The sequence below is a fragment of the Ictalurus furcatus genome, chromosome 7 (genome assembly GCF_023375685.1).
Source record: "Ictalurus furcatus strain D&B chromosome 7, Billie_1.0, whole genome shotgun sequence".
Taxonomy (NCBI): Eukaryota; Metazoa; Chordata; class Actinopteri; order Siluriformes; family Ictaluridae; genus Ictalurus; species Ictalurus furcatus.
In genome coordinates this window covers 4,490,345-4,499,822 of record NC_071261.1, presented here as the reverse complement: position 1 = coordinate 4,499,822, position 9,478 = coordinate 4,490,345, and positions in this window count along the sequence as shown.

Below are 9,478 nucleotides of genomic sequence, written 5' to 3'. Positions count from 1 at the left end.
TAGTAGATGGCAGGGCTCTCAAGGAGAACGACTCCTTGAAAACCGACGATAACAAACGGGAGAGTTGCCTTGAAAACTTTTTATAGAAATCGTTTGGATAACCATCTGGTCCTGGGGACTTGCCGCTCTGCATAGAGCCAATCGCTGATGCTATCTCTCCAACCGAGAGGTCCTCCTCTAACCCTGCGGCTTCCCCTGGATCTAAGGACAGAACATGCAGGGTCTTAAAAAAGTCTTCCAATGCAGAAGGGTCTACAGATGGGCCGGAGCTGTATAGTGACATATAAAAAGTTTGAAAACTGGAGTTAATCTTATGATTATCTGTGCATTTTGAGCCCTGCTCATCATATATTTCAGAGATGGTCAGATTAGCAGTCCTCTGTCTTAGTTGGTGGGCGAGAATTCGTCCAGCATTCTCCCCATGCTCATAAAACCCGTATCGTGATTTGGAGATAAGATACTCAGCCTGTTTCGTCAATAAAAGGTCAAACTCTGTCTGCAGTGACAAACACCTCTTCATAAAATCTGCAGAAGGTAGTTGGCTATGTGCCCTATCCAGCTCAAGAATCTCTTCCGCCAGTTCTTTAAGTCGAGCCATGTTCACTCTCTTCTGATTAGCACAGTATGAGATGACCTGACCTCGTAAATATGCCTTCAGTGACTCCAAATCGTCAAGGAGGACATTCCAGGTGTTTGATTAATATCCCAAAAAAAAAGAAAAGAAATTTCAGATGCAATAAAACATCATCATGAACTGAGGAGAAAAAGGAGTAACTCCTAGAAGCAGGGTTGCGAAAACGCCATACGTCCACCACTCCGTACGACTCGAGGAAGAGCTGGATAGAACGCGCCACCCCCGACAGGGATGAGGATCTAGGTGAGCTACGATCCAACATGGGGGAAACTGTACAGTTTATGTCACCGCCGAGGATAAGGTAATGCGATGACATATTCGGTAGGCGTGAAAAAAAATTCGTGAAGAACATTGAATCATCCCAGTTTGGTGCGTAAACACTGGCCAAAATGACCGGAAAAGTATAAATTCGCCCAACGACAATAACATAGCGCCCAGCGGGGTCAGCTTCCACACTTGTCATCGTAAATGGTGTATTTCTATCAATTAATATAGCTGCCCCCCTAGCCTTCGAATGGAAATTTGAATGAAATATCTGTCCTGACCACTCCCCTCCCAATCTAGCGTGGTCTGATGACCGTAGATGTGTCTCCTGAAGAAATGCAATATTTATATTAAGCCGTTTCAGATGTGCAAATACCTTCTTCCGCTTCAAAGGATGATTAAGCGCCTTAACATTCCAGCTCACGAAATTAACCATACTACCATCCGATCCTCTGGGAATACTGAAGTCAGTCATAATGAGAGAAGAAAAAAAAAGAAAGGTTAGATATCTGAGCCCTGCAGGGAACGTAGAATGACCGCAGATGGGCCACAATACAGATGTCTGGCAAATTAAACACAATAAATGACAAAGTCTGGCACACCCTCCCCTTAACCCCACCCCACCCCCCACAGCACCTACAGGAACAGGGTGCTCACCATACCCACCCAAAACAAATCCATACATTCAGTGCTTGTGTGGGGGAACTCTATAGAGCCTACAGCCAAAGCTCCCACCGAACCCCTGGTACGAAAAATAAATTGAAAAAGTGCATCCTATCACAGTGTAGAAGCATGCACCCTATCATAGCTTATATAACAGAAAATAAGACAGCGGAGTTGACCATCTTCCTTGTTACAGTAAAAGTCTGATCAAACAGTTATCATCCAGTCAGAGTTCAGTGTGAATGAATTAGCCGGGGCAACGTTACATACTCAGCCCTCTACAGTAGTAACGATATTCTTCTTGACGTAGCTCATCACTTTGCTTGCGTCTATGAACTCCTTTTCTTCTCCGTTGAATGTAATACGGAGACGGGCTGGAAACACGATGCCATACCGAACCCCCTGCCGGTTACGGAGCAACTTCCTGACCTCATTGAAGGCCGCCCTGGCCTTAGCGACACTCGCAGTATAATCCAGAAAGATAGCAATCGTCTCACTGTTACGCCGGAGTGGCGCTCGAGAGCGCGCCACGCTCAGTACCTCAACGCAGTCCTGGTAGTAGTGGAGTTTGGCTATGATGGCGTGTGGTTTCCCATCCTTCCTCACAGGACCCAGGCTTCTATGAGAGCGGTCCACAAGCACATCTTTATCCAGCTGTAGTATTTCTTTCAGTAGCTCTGAGACCGATGTTGTGGAGCTGGATCCATTCGCTTCCACCACCCCCAGAATTCTGATATTACAACTCCTCAGTCTGCCCTCCATGTCCTCACAACTGTTTCTGAGTCCACTCACCTCCACTGCCAGGTCCTTCACCCTAGTCTGTAAGACTGCCACTTCATCCGACCAGGTCGTTAGCCCACCTTCCACCTCTTTAATTGTGGCTTTCATCAGGTCGATTTCGGAGTGAATTGCGGCCGTACTGTTCTGTATTTCCGCTTTCATCGCTTGCAACTCGCTCTTAAGAAAGTCGAAGCCTTCAGCAAGTGCACTTTTCAGCTCAGTTTTTATCACCGCAGCAATGTCAGCCCTAAGTGAAAGTAGGATATCCGTCTTCAATGATTCAGCATCTAACTCCTGGCTGTTCGGCCGGGGCGGGGGCTCCGAACCAGGAGAGGCAGCAGAACTCGCGGCCGAGGCGGTGCTGGGCCTAGATTTGGTTGACTCGGTGAATTTATACTTCCGCAAGTTTGTCTCCATCTTCACGCAAATGTACGCACAATCAAATTGGAAAGATGTGTTAGAAACAGGGTTTGCTAGTATTTAACTATGAAAAAACACTTATTAACTTAAAAAAAAAACATAAGTTCGACGGGAGCTCAAACGAAACCCGACCTACTCCATTTCCCACTCGACAGCGCCCCCTGAATGGTTATTTTTAATGTAAATCAGATTTGAAATGAATGATGTGAGCTAATTTGCAGTTGTGTACAGTTTTCAGATAAGACTACATAATGAAGCAGGTAGTCTCAAACTGTATCACTGCTGCCATTTGCAAAAACTTCAACGCTCATAGATTAGCATCTGCACATCTGAGCTCGGCTGTGCTGTGTGAACCTACTGGCTCTACAAGGTACTGCAAGTAAAAACATGAGAGCAAAGTAGGCTGTGAAAAACCTTCATATTTTGTTCAAAAAATTCACAAAAATTCTCTGGATATCATGGATAAACAATTGCAGACAAAACACAGGTTTATAAAAAAAATATATCTTTGTTAAATATAGGTGTGCACCAATTACTGGCACCCTTTAAGTCGATACATTGGGCTACCTCACTTTGACAAGATAACAGACAAGAGTCTTCTCCTATAATGCCTGATGAGTTTGGAGAATACATGGTAAGGGATCTGAGACCATTCCTGCATACAGAATCACACCAGATCCTTCAAACGCTGGTGGATGCTCCTCTTCAGTTCACCCCACAGGTTAATTTTTTGATATTTGCATTGAATCATTGTCCTGCTGGAAGATCCAACCACGACCCATTTGAAGCTTTCTGGCAGAGGCAGTCAGGTTTTCATTTAATATCTGTTGATATTTGATAGAGTCCATGATGCCATGTATACTAACAAAATGTGCAATTCTTCTGGCAGAAAAACTACCCCAAAACATTAAAGAGCCTCCACCATATTTAACCGTGGGCATGAGGCAGTTTTCCAAATGGCTACCTCTCTGTTTGCGCCAAAACCACCTCTGGTGATTATTGCCAAAACACTCTATTTTCTGACATCTGACCATAGAACTCGATCCCATTTGAAGTTCCAGTAGTGTCTGGCAGACTGAACATGCTTGAGTTTGTTTTTGGATGAGAGTAGAGGCTTTTTTCTTTAAACCCTACCAAGCAACTTGTGGTGATGGAGGTGACTTCAGTTTTGGAGACTTTCTGACCCCAAGACGCAACTAACTTCTGCAATTCTCCAGCTGTGATCCTTGGAGATTTTTTGGCCACTCGAACCATCCTCTTCACACAAGAGATGATATAGACACACAACCAATTCTAGGTTGATTCATAACATTTCCAGTTGACTGGAATTTCATAATTATTACCCTGATGGTGGACATGGACATTTTCAATGCTTGTGCTATTTTCTTATTGCCACTTCCCATTTTGTGAAGCTCCACAACCTTTTGCCACACATCCCAGCTATGTTCCTTGGTCTTACCCATTATTATGAATGAGTAAGGGAATTTGGCCTATGTGTTACCTCATATTTATCTTGGTTGAACAATTTCTCCAGGTGTACTAAAAATAAAATATCAATGGGAATATACTTCAAATATAATTTTCTTACATGAATTCATAGGGGTGCCAATAATTGTTTCACACCTATATTTAACAAAGATATTTTTGGATAAACCTGTGATGTGTTTGCAATTGTTTGATATCCATGAGAACAGAGTAGTTTTGTGACTTTTTTAAACGAAAGATGAAAAGGTTAAACAATAAAGACAACACACAGCCTTTTCACAGCCTTCTTTGCTCATATTTACCAAGGGTGCCAGTATTAATGGAGGGCACTATAATTGCAATAAATGTGGCTTTACTGAGGTACTGAGCTTCAAATATGAACAGAGAGTTATCATTATGTTTTTTTTAAAATATACTATATACTCATGAAGTCAGGGTAAATGTGTATAATGTCTAATAATCTAACCCTTTTATTTATTACAGTATTTGGTGAAATGAACTTGACTGGTTTATATCTGTGTGAAGCTGCTTCATTCACAATAATATTATATTCTCTTTTTCTTATTTCATTATTCATTACAAGTCATCTGGACCTCCCATAGAAGTTTGTGTGACAGAAGACAAGACAGCACTCACACTCCGCCCATCTAGTTAACTTCACATCATCTCCCCACACACGCAGTAGTTTAGTCATTGTCTAGATCAGCGTTTCCCAACCATTTTTCAGTCAAGCCACCCTTTGAAAATTAAAAAAAGATTGTGGCTCCCTACACAAGCACTAATGCTACACAGCGTTAAGCCTGGTTTATACTCGACACATCCACAATAGCACGAGGGAGAGTGAGGCAAAAATTATGTCATCACGGAGTGGGCGGTCGAGCGTGTTGAGTGCACGAGGCCTCGTTTCTCATGCCGGTTTGCACGGCATTTTTTGTAACTTGCTGGATCCGAAAATGAATGACTTTGAGGCGACTCTTACCAAAAGGTACAACTGTACAGGCTTCTCTATGATCCATCCATGCAGGACCATAGAGAGAGCCAGATGGCACAAAATTCATGGAAAGGTTTTTAAAAATAGTGATTTCGATTTGCTTTGTACATACTGTTGATAGAATAAAGTTAATGTTTTTTTTGGGAGTGCACCATGTTTTCATTCATCAGTATCTTCACAAATAAACACAGTCACTACACTAAACTTCAGACACAGTGATTAAACCTCATTCTCTTGTCTTTATATACAGAGATGTTTAGACTGATGGGTGAACATACAGAGTGATCATTCTGTAATAACTTTCTTTTGTCTCTATAAATAAAGAGGCATTTACACTGATGGGTGAACATAATAATCACCTGATTTTGAAAATATGAGAAATTACATTTGCAGGAAGCTCCCACTTTTTGCTCATATCTACTGTAATTGCTAACATTTACAAAATGAGCCTACAATAAATAATAAATAAGTCTATATAATGAAAGTAAAGGTCGATGTTAAATAAAAAATCTTAATGAAATTAATGAAATTAAAAAATTATAAAAATAGTTTTATACATATTCTCATTTTTGTAGCTATATTTTTGTTGTTGTAATGTGATAAATGATAATCTCAAGGTTTACTGGGTTTTATATGATTCTTATATGATTCTTTGTTCTTTTTTTCACACTGTGGGTTTTAGTGAAGTTTACTGAAAACAAACATCAACAACAACAAACACAACAATTCCTCCTCAGCATTCAGCAACTCCACGCGAGACGCCATGTTTGTAAACGTTGCTATGGTTGTTCAGACAAACTACTTCTTCTCTCACCTACTTCCTGTTGGTTTATAGGACGATTACTCAGAGTCGCCCCCTTTCGTTTAAAATAATATTACAACCGCGAGCTCGTCAAGTATAAACGCCTCGTGCGTTTGTGGAGGTGCGCGCGCAGGCACTGGAGGCTCGCGCTGCGGAGTCAGGCGGAAGTATGAACAGGGCTTTAGCTCCATGAGGATGAAGTTTGATGGTCCAGAAGCATCTGGAGCTTTTCTTTTAAGAAATCTGTCCATATTCTTTTGCACTACACACGCATCGTCACACGCTAATTATTAGGATAAAACACATAGACTGATGTTGACAGGTCAGAGAGGGGGAGGGAATTATTATTATTTATATATATTTTTTATTATTATTGTTATGCACGTGTGTCTGTCTTATTAGTTCTGTGTCTGTGTTATTATTTCAGACATCAGATATTGATCATATATCGGCTATTAAATGTTTTATAGCTGCACAATTTAGCATTTTAGAAATGTTTGAAGGATTTCTACACGGCACCCTGCTCTCATCAGATGGTACACCAGTTGGGAAACACTGAAACAGACTGCACACGTGGGTCTGCGCTACAGCTCCATTTCACACACACACACACACACACACACACACAGGTTTTTATCACATATTACTTCTCCCTGCTGATCCACATCCCCAATAATCACACTACACACACTAGATAAGTTTAAAACAGAACATCTTTATTTACGTGTCTGTATATTTGTATAGTCTGTCTTTGTTTGTGCTGTAGATTGTCCGCGTCCGTCTTCCGGGTCCAGTCCGCCGAGACTACAGCAAGAGGGAGGAGATAAACTCCTGTCCTATTTCTGCACCAGTGTTTATGTGTCTGGGGGAAAAGGGGGACTTTTATTGAAATGAACATGAGGAAGGTGGTTAATATGTGTGTATGTTCGTATTATGATCATATTATATGTTAATGATGATGTATACTTATTTTTATGTGTGAGGTTGTTGTATTCATAATAATAATAATAATAATAATAATAATAATAATAATAATAAACTTTGATAGAGTGCCTTTAAAAGCAGCTTCTCAAAGCGCTGTACGCACAATAAGCAGTACACAGAAAAAAATGAAATAAATAAAAGTTAATAATAATAATAATAATAATAATAATAATAATAATAATAATGAAAAAGTAGACATCAGCAGTCAAATGCAAGTTTAAAAAGTAAGTCTTAAGTTGAGCTTTAAAAATGCCAAAGGTCTGAGCTTCCCTAAGTTCGAGAGGAAGAGAGTTCCAAAGGGAAGGAACATAGACAGAAAAAGCCCCGTCACCCATAGATTTTAAGCAGGTTTGTGGAACAGTTAACAGATTACACTGTGGGGAGCGCAGTCTGTGATTTGGGGTGTAAGGAATTAATAAAGCAGACAAGTAATGAAGAGCCAAACCATGTAATGCTTTGTATGTCAGCATCATAATTTTAAAATCAACACGGAACCTGACCGGGAGCCAGTGCAAGGACTCCAGAACAGGAGTAATATGATTGTATTTCCTGGTCCCAGTCGGGATCCTCACAGCAGAGTTTTGAACATATTGGAGTTTATTGATTGTGGATTTAGAAACTCTGACGGTAATCCAGCCGAGTGACAACAAATGAGTTTGTCAGTTTTTCAGCTACAGAGAAGTTTAGCATAGGGTGCAGTCTTGCTATGTTTCTGAGGTGAAAAAAAGGATGCTCAACAGTGCTCTGTACAAAAGAATCAAAAATGTAAGACCGGTATCAAAAATTACTCCAAGGTTCCTCATTTTACTTTGAGTCTCTAGAACAGAGCCATCAACAAATAAAGACAGTGGACCAGCTTTGAGAATTTGCTGACGGGAACCTATAAGCATAACTTCGGTTTTACTGACATTCAGGTACAGAAAATTATTATTCATCCACGTTTTTATCACAGAAATACAATCAGAAAGAAAACAGACATCAAGGTTTTCACCAGATTCTGAGTGAATGTAGATTTGGCTTTCGTCAGCATAAAAGTGATAACGGAGGCCGAACGATCGCAGCAAATGCCCAAGTGGAGATAAATAAATATGAAAAAGTAAAGGGCCTAATACTGAAACCTGAGGAACACGAGCGAGCACAGAGCTAGTGTCAGACCTGTAACCACCCATAGAAATAATTCATACTTACCTGATATTTATTCTTTATCATGGCTCATGCCAAATGGGCGGAGCTTCAGCTTTATAAGCGGGCCACTACCCTACATGCGGGCGCTGATGGAAAGTCCGATTCATTTCCGCGAACCGGTTCTTTCTGAGGGTTTGTTCAATGAACCGGTTCATCGGTTCCTTTACGTCGTCAAGCAATGGCGTCACTACATAGTCCTTTTCTAACAACTCAGTGTCATGTTGTATCAATGAAACTGCTGGCCCAAATTTAGCCTATTACCCAAAGACACTTAAAATTCAACATAGAAGCAAATACTCACATCTGTGAACCCAGTTGGAGATAGAAAAAAAGACACCAGCCGTGAGTGAGAAGAAGCAAGGGTCCAGATTTATCGGTTCCGTTCCACCACATGAGATCCACACCGATGAGAATTCTCAGAACTTGACTCAGCTACCCTTATAAATGGCTCCTCATGGTTTCTCTTAAAATTAAGGCCCCCGTCTACACCACGCCTGACCCTTCCTCGCGAGACAAGAATCTTCACCATCTGAATTATGAGTAAGTTTCTTTTACATTTTTCTGTATTTCTGGTTTATAATTTACTTTCATATTTGTTCTATATCTCTATTTTATATATGGTTATACTGCTTGCAAATGGTTTACTGTACTCCCTACTTCATAATATCATTATATTATCCTTCTAATATCCTACATATCCTACTACTCTTTATATTACCCTTATAATATCTTAATACTCCTTTTTATTATTCTTATAAAGTTATAATGTTATGTGTGTGTGTGTGTGTGTGTGTGAGAGAGAGAGAGACAGAGAGAGAGTGTGTGTGTGTGTGTGTGGGTGTTATGTCTGCACGCCTGCCCTTGACTGTACGAGAGTGTGTGTGTTTCTCAGCCTGCACTCCTCAGCTCTTATATTTCTCTGTGACTAATAAACCATAGTGTGATACTCTTAAAGATCTTAAAGTGTGAATCCAATTGGTCAATATCCGCCTAATACCGCTTCTGTGTGTCTAGGTGCCCGTCGTCATTTTTCCTTCTCTCCTTTACTGGAGGGGCTGGATTTGGATCTGAACACTCACTATCAGCTCGCGCATCTCACTGCTGACATCATGGTGCTACTTAACGTTCTTCGCAGCACCCCCTCTGGAAATGGAAATGCGGGGTTCCCCCCCCTCTCAGATACAGAATCCACCCCGTGAATGTGTGTATTGACGCCTCTACACAGACAGACCCTCCGCCTGACCCTCCCTCCAGCTTTCAGTCTGAGGAT